Source organism: Triticum dicoccoides, chromosome 7B (assembly GCF_002162155.2).
Source record: "Triticum dicoccoides isolate Atlit2015 ecotype Zavitan chromosome 7B, WEW_v2.0, whole genome shotgun sequence".
Taxonomy (NCBI): domain Eukaryota; kingdom Viridiplantae; phylum Streptophyta; class Magnoliopsida; order Poales; family Poaceae; genus Triticum; species Triticum dicoccoides.
The window spans coordinates 365,531,531-365,542,913 of NC_041393.1; positions in this window are offsets into that span (position 1 = coordinate 365,531,531).

Sequence of the window (11,383 nt, forward strand, 5' to 3'; positions counted from 1 at the left end):
TAGGGACCCACCAGCGTCATGGCAGTACGCAAGCAAGTGCCTCTATAGTACAAGCCCAAAAATATGGTTCCTGCTAGTCCTAATGGTTGGACATCTGGGGCTCACGCCATTGTCAACATAGTCAATAAACGACAGAATTACACTACGAGCGGCTGACACCAGGGATCCGGCAAGTCGCGCGGTTTTTTTTGAGGAACAAGTAGTTGTTATTTATACTAGTTTTAGCGACGGACCAGGGTAACAACGGGGATGTGCGGCGGCTGTGGCCCATCTAGCTAGGGTTTTATTTATGTTTACCACATCATGAGCCCAGTTGTGTTTTTTTCTTGCTGAAAATGGCTAGCCCAGTTCTATTTTTTTTTAAAGAAATACCCAAACAAGGCCTACTTGCTTTATCGGCCCTGCTGGGCTGCAAATCTTTCAAGACGATGAGAGTTTCATTCGGTTTGCCCAGAAATGGCCTGTACATTTTTAAAACACATCAAACCAGGAATTAGTTTCAATTTTTTTCATTACAAGATCTTAAATTCCATTGATTTTTATACGTGGACAATTATTTGGATTTTATATTTATATAAATTATTTTTCAAAATAGTTTGAATGTGAATCGATATTTCTGGATTAAAAACAGTTGACCGCACCGAAATATGCAAAATTTCATATACTTTTTAACTGTGGACACAATATGGGGTGTAATGCTAACAAAAAGAAGATGGGCTCCAAAAAAATCTTAAGAATTAGCAAATGGGCTGTACATTATTAGAAATAATGGCAGATGGGATGTATGCTATTTTCCACAGATTTGAGGCTGACTTCTGCGCCTACTACAGGTTGACGCGTATGCTTTCATAAAAAAAAGGTTGACGCACACGCAACGCCCTGTCAACTTAGTCAACACACAAGAGCAGTGACTGTTGGATGTCCATCCAACGGCTGTCGTGCTTCTTCAATCTCTGCTCTTCATGCTCCAGCCGCTCAAACAAGCGCCGGCGGGACTACCTGCTCCCTCCTCCTGTGGTCAGCTATGCTGCCGCGCAGGCCTCATGGCCCCACTGTACTCCCATCGCTGGCCTAGCCATCCCTCTACTCACCCACACATGCTGTTATTCTCTGGCGACGGCAGATGAACCAGTAAACCCTCATACTCCTCCGCGTGGGAAACAACTGCCGAGTATTCCCTGGCTCCGTGTCGTTCCCTTCCTAGGCCTCACCGTCGTCCACCGCCCTGGTGCTCTCGGCGCGGCCTGGTCAACATGGTCAATGAACGACATCCATCGGAAGTGGACAGTACGTGGAGAGGCTGACAGCTGGGTCCACGGCCGCACGCAAGGAAATGCCTCCTTATTACATGCAAAATAATGATTCCTCCACCTGACACCTAGGACCCACAGGAAGGGCCTCTATATTTCGCGAAAAAAACGTTCCCCCCGCTGACAGGTCCGACCCACCAGCTATATCTTCGCATGCAAGGAAGTGCCTCCTTATTACGCCCAAAAAAATGAATACCCCCTGCTAGCTGGGACCACCATATTGTTGGGCTGACTTGTGGGCCTACAAAGTTGACGGGGACGGAGGGCTTTGTTAACTTAGTCAATACTCCAGTGACCGTATGATGTCCATCCAACGGCCATAGTGCTTCTTCAACCTCCGGTCTTCTTGCTCCAGCCGCCCAAAGCAGCGTCGGTCGTGCCGTCTGCTCCTGCCTCCCGTGGCCGGCTGTAGTACCGCCTGCTCCTGCCTCCCGTGGCCCGGCTCCGCGTCGTCCCCTTCCTAGGCCTCACTGTCGTCCACCGCCGTGGTGCTCTCGGCGCGGCGTGGTCAATGTGGTCAATGACCGACTTCCATTGGAAGAGTACTGTATGTGGAGAGGCTGACAGCTGGGTCCACGGCAGCCGCAAGGAAGTGCCTCCTTATTACGCGGAAAATAATTATTCCTCCACCTGACAGCGGGGACTCACCGGACGGGCCACCAGTATTTTGCGAAAAAAGCATTTCCCCCTGACTGCTGGGACCCACCGTACGGGTCACCGTATTTCGCAAAAAAAATGTTCCCCCCGCTGTCAGCTCGGACCCACCAGAAGTGCCTCCTTATTACGCACAAAAAAATGAATACTCCCCCGGCTAGCTGGGACCCACCTTGGTGGGAGGCTGTCTTGTGGGCCTACTAAGTTGGCGGGGACGAAGGGCTTTCTCAACTTAGTCAATGTCACATCCCTAGATCTGGTTTGCCCTAGCCTAGCCCCTCATGTGTGCATCATGTTTAAATTTCAATGAATTTGATATGGGGATTGCCCAAACCCTAGCATCAAAGGAATTCACTAGGTTCAACTAAAATTTTCTCAGTGATTCCAAATGGCTTTTAAAAATGTTCATCATTTCTCGATAATGTTGTAAACAATAACCAGAGGTGTTGCACATTTTTCCATGACATATTTGGGCTCTGAATTAAGTCATATAGTACTTGAATTTGGGCATTTAAATGCTAGTAAATATTTTGAATGTCCAAATAATCCCAAACTAAAATGTTCCATGCTGGATATATTCCATTTAGTGGCCATGAGCAGTTTGGTGATTTTTGGAGTTGCCTAGGTATTTTTAGAAAAACCACAAAGTTGCAGAAAATTAGAAAAGCAGACAGAAATAAGAGAGAGAGAGAGAGAGAGAGGGAAACTGACCTGGCAGCTACCACCAGGCCCACCTAGCCGGCCCATCCCAGCAGCCGCTCCAGCGAGCTGCTTGGCTTGGCCAGGCAGGCAGGCAGGTGCTCAACGCCGGCTCCAGCATGCGCCACGCAGCTGCCCGTCGCCCTGCTTCCTCCCCTCGCCGCTCTGCTGGCCTGGACGACTTCCACGTCGTGCCCCGAACCCCCTGGACACCTCACTCGCTCTCCTGTCTCTCTCCCTCGCTCTCCCGCACCATGGCCGACGCTGCCGCGCCCGTGCCACCGTGAAGCTCGCGTTCTCCGTCGTCCCCGCGCCGCGGCACCGTGTCCAGGAGCTCCGCCGCCCTCCTCTCCTTCGAGCGAGCTGAGCCCCGAGTGCTCGCTTGCCCCGAAGCCTCTGCACCGACCCCGCCCGACTCCGCCACCGCCGGAGATCCCCTTCACCGTCGCCGCCCCACCAGCTCATCCCTGACCGCGCCATCTGCTCCTATGTGACCTCCGTGAGCCCAGCTACCTCATCCCCCTTCCCTTTCTCGCTCTCGAGCACCGTAGCGACTGCATGAAGCTTCACCGCACGCGCCGCCGCCGAGCTCGTCAGCCACGTGACTCCGGCCACCCACCGGCCACACCACCGTGTCCAACACACTTACCGCACTCGCAGGAGCCCAACGCACCACTCCACGTGCCTCGCCGTGCCTCGTAGCCTCGGGTTCGACCTCGCCCGAACTCCGGCGACCGCCAAGGCCGTCGCCGGCGATGTTCCCGGCCACCCCAGCTCCTCCCACTTGGCCTACCAGATGCGCGCGAGCCCCAGCTACACATAGGACCAAACTACGGTTGATTTGGTCGACCGTGGGCAAATTCCGAGCCCCTCCGCCGTCTTGGGCTTCACCGGCGACGAGCCATGGACCAAGTCCGGCGGGTTTGACCCCGCTTGACCGCGGTTTGACTTCCCCCCTGACCCACTGACGTGTGGGCCGGCCTTGTTAATTATTAGTTAGGTTAGTTCAGCGCTAATTAACCTAGAATAGTGCTTAACCTAACACTAACTAACTCTGTTAAGTTAGTCATGACACTGACATGTGGGCCACGCCCACTGACACTTTTAGTTAGGATTAAATTAACACTAACAATCTCTGTAAATCAGCCCCAGTCACTGACCAGTGGAGCCCACTGGTCAGGTTTGACCTGGACCACACCATTTGACTCGCTGACGTCACAGTGACATAGTGCTGACGCAGTAATGCAATTTTCTGGATTTATTCTTATTCATGAAATTCCAGAAAGTGATATAAACTTCTAAAAATCATAGAAATTCAACCGTAACTCCAAATGAAACAAATTATATATGAAAAATGATCAGAAAAATCCAATCTATCCATCTGCACTTGTTTCATGCATGTTTAAGCAACTTAAACCTACTGTTTTATCAAAACATGATAATGCACTTTATTAAGTCATAGTTTCAATTTGAACTTGAACCTTGGGTTCAAACTAACTTAAACCCATATGATTATAGTTGTGTTAGCCTAACACACTCATTTTGCCATGTCATGATCATGCATCATATTGTGCATTGCATTGATTGTGTTTCTTCCTGTGTTGCCGGTATTTGTCCCCTCTCGATAGACGTGATACCCACAATGTGATCAATGACACCGATGAAGAAATATACTATCTTCAGAAGTGCCAGGCAAGCAAAACCCCCTTGTTCATTCTGATACAATCCCACTCTCTCGCTCCTTCTCTCTTTTACTGCATTAGGACAACAACGATTCAACTGTTACATGTTGCGGTAGTTGAACCCCTTTCCTCTGCATGACCTGTCATTGCCACAATAAATAGATGAAACCCACTAGCATGAGTAGGAGTTGTTTGAGCCCTGATGTGCCTACTCATTCATGCTTGTTTGTCATGCCTGCTACTGCTTAGAGTTGAGTCAGGTCTGATTCATTGGGGATGAATTGGAAGTGTGTGAACATGTCCTACTGCGTGTGAGCTAAGTGTGTGAACACGATTTGGTAAAGGTAGCGGTGAGAGGCCATGTAGGAGTACATGGTGGGTTGTCTCATTGAAGCCGTCCTCAGGAATTGAGTTCTGTGTTGTGATCCATGAAACAGCTACTACCATGCATTGGGCCCTGAAATATGACCCCGCTCGACTTCTTAATCACCCTTGTCCTCTGTCCAGGAGTTGCAAGTAGTTTCTGGTGTTTGTAGTATGCTGGAGGCCGTGGGCAGCGCTGACCCGAGGGGTGGGCTGTGATGCGGTAGGCACATGGTCGGGCATGCCGGGCGCCCGTTTGGTGTCACGGAACCCTGTACACATCGTTCGGGGCCGTATGTGGAAACCTCGGCCGGACTCCCTGCAGATGGAACCTGAATAGGCGATAAACCTGGACTAGAGACTTGAGTGTTCAGGTAGGTCGTGGTCTACACCCACATTGGCTTTTGCTTGAAGTCTGTCGAGCACATGTCGTGTGCAGACGCTAAGTGGTGGAAACATGTATGAAGAAGTACACCCCTGCAGGGTTAACATCATCTATTCGAATAACCGTGTCCGCGGTAAAGGACTTCTGGGTTGCCTATAACAGTTCATAGACAAGTGAAAGTGGATACTCTAAAATACACAAGATAAGCGTTAGTGTTATGGATGGCGTTCTCGTAGGGAGACGGGGACGGATCCATAGTGGTGTATTGATATGGTGAATATGTGGACTCGTGTGCGCCACCTCAAAAGAGATACTTGCAGTCGTAGTTCAGGATAGCCACCGAATCAAAGCTGGCTTGCTGCAGTTAAACCCCACCACCCCCTTTGTTGATAATGATGCATATGTAGTTAGTTCTGATGTAAGTCTTGCTGGGTACATTTGTACTCACGTTTGCCTATTTTATGTTTTTGCAGAGAGACTTCAGTCTCAATAGTAGTTTCGCGTGAACTTCGACGTTTAGCTTGTTACCTCAGCTACGATCTTGTGCCCTCGGCAGGATCTAGTAGTTAGTCAGGCTTCTCAGTCTTTTTCATTTGTAGACGTGTGTACTCAGACATGCTAAGCTTCCGCATGTGCTTTGACTTGTATGCTCTGAATGTTGGGTCATGAGATCCATGTTTGTAATATCTCGCTCCTCAGAGCCTATTGAATAAATACTTGAGTTTTCCCTGTAAGTCCTTCTTCGTTCCTGTGTCTGTCCCTTCGAGGAAATGTCACGTGGTGTCTACTGGAGTCCTGTTAGCCTGCTACAGCCCGGTTTACCGGAGTCCTGCTAGCCCAGTTGCTACAGCCCGAATTCACTCGCTGATGACCGACACGTTCGTTGTTGGGTCATGTATGCCTGTCCCTGTAAGTTAGTGCCACTTTGGGTTCACGACTAGCCATGTCAGCCCGGGTTCTTTGTCATATGGATGCTAGCGGCACTATCATATACTGAGCCAAAAGGCGCAAACGGTCCCAGGCCAGGTAAGGTCGCACCCGTTGGAATACCGTGCGTGAGGTCGAAAAGTGATATGAAGTGTTACATGCTAGATCGGTGTGACTTAGGATCGGGGTCCTGATAGCTTTTGGTATCAGAGCCTGACTTCCTGTAGGATTACCAAGCCAAACTAGTCGAAGTTGAGTCTAGAAATTCTTTAGTTATGTAAGGGAATTGATTGTGGGATGGAACGTAAGGCTCTTTTTACTCCTTATACCTCATGCCCTTCTAATCTGAGTCATCTTATCTTTCCTGCGGGGTTAAGAACTAGGTCTTCTCATCTATCTATCAGGATGACGAGTTACTATGACAGAGACCTATAAGTTTGTTGGATTTAAGCCTCAATCCAGTTCCTACTACTTCTGTATGTTAACTGTTGATCTCGAAATCTTGATATTGTGCTTCTAAGTGGTTATGCCACCATTTTTGTAGCATGTTTCAAATCTTTTTGAGCATTTACAACCGTTATGTTGTTCGAGTCATCCCAGGTTTCTAAATAGTCTGAAGCATTTGCAAAATCCCTTCCTCCCGTTTGATGTCCCTTTGGGCCAGATTAACCACACTAATCGGTGAGTTGAGGTACTCTGTTGCCTTGACGTATATGTTGGAGCTATTATTATGACCCTAGGTGTCTTAGGGGATTATCTAGTAATCTAGCCATGATTTGTGTCCCAGCGTGATGATTCTGGCCATTATTCTCGGAAGCATCCCATGATGCCATTTAGTTAGTAGGTATTCCACTCCTGGGTTATGAACCCGAGATTCACCCCACTTACCTCATGTTGATAGTGTTTGCTAGTTCCTTTAGGAAATTAGTAACCTTTGCATTAGTCCTCGACGTCCGTGGTATTCCCTTCTTCCCAATACTATGAACCACTTACGACAGATGTTTGTTGGATCAAAAGATCACGACAGGAGTACTCTCGATGGGTTCTCCATTCTATATTGCGACTCTGCCAGTTCTACTTTCTGCATGGGTTATCCGGAAGAAACTTGTTGAACTTGGTTCAACATACTAATCTATGCATCCACAACTCAGAAAACCGTATGTTCCTTTGAGTTGTCCCGCTTTAGTTGTCTTCCGGCCCTCGTCTATCAATTGATAGTCAAGAGTATGCATGCATTCGTTCATCGATGCCTGTTACTCTTGTGGTCCGTCAAGCCATTCTATTCCAGGATGACTAGGAGAAACAAACTCCAGTATCTCATCCATTTCCAGGATTGGGTCAAAGCAGTTGTGTTCCGCAGATCAAATACTGATCCAGCTTTTGTTCTGTTCTACCCTGAAGTATTACCATCTTTATGTCAGGAATGTCATGAGGAATGCACCTTCTCTTATGAATCCTTGGCGTAGTAATACTTCTCGCCATCATTGCTCCTTCCCTGGTTCTGTGTTGCCGCAACTGGAATGCCGACAAGTGAATCGTGATGTGTGAAATCAATACTCCTAGCAACTCTGTTGCTCGGTAGCTAATGGACAATAACCTCATTCTAGCGTGTTGATTATTGAATCGTCACCCTAAGGTTGATTGTGCTATCTAGTCCTTATTTACGGTGCACTCTTCGATCAATGAGTTAGGATAGTGTCATTCCTTGCTTATTTGATCATGTCGTCTTGCCTGAAGAACAAGATTGTTCTCGAGCTTAGTGACATATCGGTGGTTCGTGATTTTTTGTATATCTTCTCGGAAGTATAACCAGGTCGTCACCTGACTGTTATGTTGAGCTCGTGATCAAGTTGGTTTCATATAAACCACCCCTTCTCCATGAATCTGTGTTGCATACCCCTGAGCTGTTTGGTCAAGCTAAACAACAACTTGGAGAGTTGGAAGATGGAAGCTTGTTCGATTTAGTTCATCTTAAGGGATATCTTGTATGTGTGTTGAAGAAAGATGATATCTTCATTGATTAATCCTCGTGGTAAACTGTTGGACCTATTGTCTTATTCAATCTCTGATTTAAGTATGGGCTATCGTCAAATCAAATCAGAACCAACGATATTCTTAATGTTGTCTTACTCGTGGTTGATCCCTCGAGCATACACCATTATATCTCTTGGGTCTGACCAATGCTATCACTTGTTCACATAATTATGGAATTCCACTTACATGGAAACCTGGATGAATTGTTGTTGAACCCATCAGCAACATTTTTATCTTCTCCATGATTCGTGCAGAACATCTAGTTAGTATTGGGAATTTTTATAAGCATTATCTTCATGACCCGTTCGTGAAGTATATGTTCGGATGAAATAAGTGAATTCCTCTAATTCATGTGCATTTGATGCTAGTTGCCGCCGTGAATTTGAGAAAGCATGTTTTTACCTCCTCCGGAATCATCCCAAGTCAGTTATGCACATGCAAAGTATTATGTGGTCTGTTAGACTGATCATCTTCATTCCATATGAATTCCGTAGCACACTAAGCCACTGACTGACTTGTTCAAGAAAAAGGAGTTGTTGTGCTATCCTAGGTCATGCACAAGATTCCGATATCCTCAATGATGGTTCCCCACCGAAACTCGTAGTTTTTTATTATAAGACTACTACATGGTCATGCTTGTCTGCGATAGCATGTTCACATGTATGTAGCAGAAACGGCTTATGTTTTGGAGTTTGCTACCGTAGTTCATTCCCGAGATTCTCGAAACGCCGTATCGTCGATTTGTGTTGCAAACTTTCATTTTTCTTTCTAGACTTGATGAGGCTAGAATATCCTGACACCAGCCAGATCTGAATCTCAGGCAGATATGATGGTTGGAACGTTTTCCCAAGAACTATAATATTGGTCTCTTTGTAACCCGGTAAAATGGATGTCGTGGCCAACACATCTAGACGGAAGACCCATTATTGTAGGCTCTTGATTGAGAAAGTTGGCTACCTCCCCATAAGGGTTTCGTGGGATTTACTCCCTAGTTGACCCTTATGGATTTTTGAGATCCCGAAGTCCGACCTTTTACTTGATGTTCTAGATATCAAACCATATCTATGAATGGATTACGCTAGCACATCAAGGAGAACATTAGAAGCGGAGTGCTAAATGTCTCTCGGTCGATCATCTAGATTTTGTTTCCTTGGCTCTGCTAAGGTGAAATCTAAGAAGGTGTTATCTTCTTTTGCATCTGCATCATCCATCACTATTCATCATGGTAGTAAGTTGTGTTGCCAGGATCCTTGACACGGATATTGGTAAAACCTTGATGAATATGGAAATGCTCAAGTTCTTGAGAGCACGCACAAGCACTAGGTGTTATCATCGGCACTAACTAGGATTGCTCCTAGCTTCCTCGATTATGCTATAAATTTTCAAACAGTGGACTCACTCTCTGCTGTTGAGTTTCTTCCCAGTTACTAGAATCATTCCCAGCATTTGTGTTTTGTTCCCAGCTTGCACCGTCATTGTGCCATCCTACCTTGGGTCCCATCCATCTCCGATGATAAGCAAAATCAACCCTTGTGTTGTCTTCAACAACGTAATCCACATCATCCATACTGGTCCGGCTATGTCATTCCATCGAACTCCTCCAAATGATCGATTTTGATTTGCCTTAAGCTGGTATAAAGAATTTCAATGATCTCTGAATCAAAGGTAATTATTTTTGCCACTTAAGGGGATATTTCTACGAGTCACCCTCCTCCAAGATGTCTCGTTATGGATCATGGCAACCCAACTCCTCGCTATGTTGACAACCGTTCACCACCTTCTTAAGCGTGAAATTGTTGTCTACCTAGTGAACCTTCGTCATCTGCTTCACTCCATTCCTCTAGATGTGTGCTTCGCGTCTCAGCTCGTGAGATGTTTCTATGTCTCATTCCGTGAGTGGATCATGAGTTGCTCGATCTTCGAGAAGATCAATCTTTCTAGAGTTTCTTTTTCCTCTCGTTGTCATGTTGGTAGGAGTTCCTGGAGCAAGACATCGAGACAATGATGGTGATCGAATCAACGTTCATTTGAAGTGAAACCTGGATCATGAAGATTGTGTTAGTTTGCGCTCCCCCTTCATCTTACCCTCACGACTTGAATCTCGGGACGAGATTCTTATTTAGTAGGGGTGAGTTGTCACATCCCTAGATCTGGTTTGCCCTAGCCTAGCCCCTCATGTGTGCATCATGTTTAAATTTCAATGAATTTGAAATGGGGATTGCCCAAACCCTAGCATCAAAGGAATTTGAAACCGTCAGGCTCGTGTTCTCCGTCGTCCTTGCGCCGCGTCACCGTGTCCAGGAGCTCCGCCGCCCTCCTCTCCTTCGAGCGAGCTGAGCCCCGAGCGCTCGCTTGCCCCGAAGCCTCTGCACCGACCCCGCCCGACTCCGCCACCGCCGGAGATCCCCTTTACCGTCGCCGCCGCACCAGCTCGTCCCCAACCATGCCGTCTACTCCTACGTGCCCTCCATGAGCCCAGCTACCTCCTCCCCCTTCCCTTTCTCGCTCTCGAGCACCATAGTGACTCCACGAAGCTTCACCGCACGCGCCGCTGCCGAGCTCTTCGCCGACGTGACTCCGGCCACCCACCGGCCACACCACCGTGTCCAACACACTTACCGCACTCGCAGGAGCCCAACACACCACTCCACGCGCCTCGCCGTGCCCCGTAGCCTCGGGTTCGACCTCGCCCAAACTCCGGCGACCACCAAGGCCGTCGCCGGCGATGTTCCCAGCCACCCTAGCTCCTCCCACATGGCCTACCAGATGCGCGCGAGCCCCAGCTACGCGTAGGACAAAACCGCGATCGATTTGGTCGGCCGTGGGCAAATTCCGAGCCCCACCGCCGTCTCGGGCTTCACCGGCGACGAGCCGTGGACCAAGTCCGGCGGGTTTGACCCCGCTTGACCGGGGTTTGACTTCCCCCCTGACCCACTGACGTGCGGGTCGGCCTTGTTAATTATTAGTTAGGTTAGTTTAGCGCTAATTAACCTAGAATAGTGCTTAACCTAACACTAACTAACTCTGTTAAGTTAGTCATGACACTGACATGTGGGCCACACCCACTGACACTTTTAGTTAGGATTAAATTAGCACTAACAATCTCTGTTAATCAGCCCCAGTCACTGACCAGTGGACCCCACTGGTCAGGTTTGACCTGGACCACGCCCTGTTGACTCGCTGACATCACAGTGACATAGTGCTGACGCAGTAATGCAATTTTCTGGATTTATTCTTATTCATGAAATTCCAGAAAGTGTTATAAACTTCTAAAAATCATAGAAATTCAACCGTAACCCCAAATGAAACAAATTATATATGAAAAATGA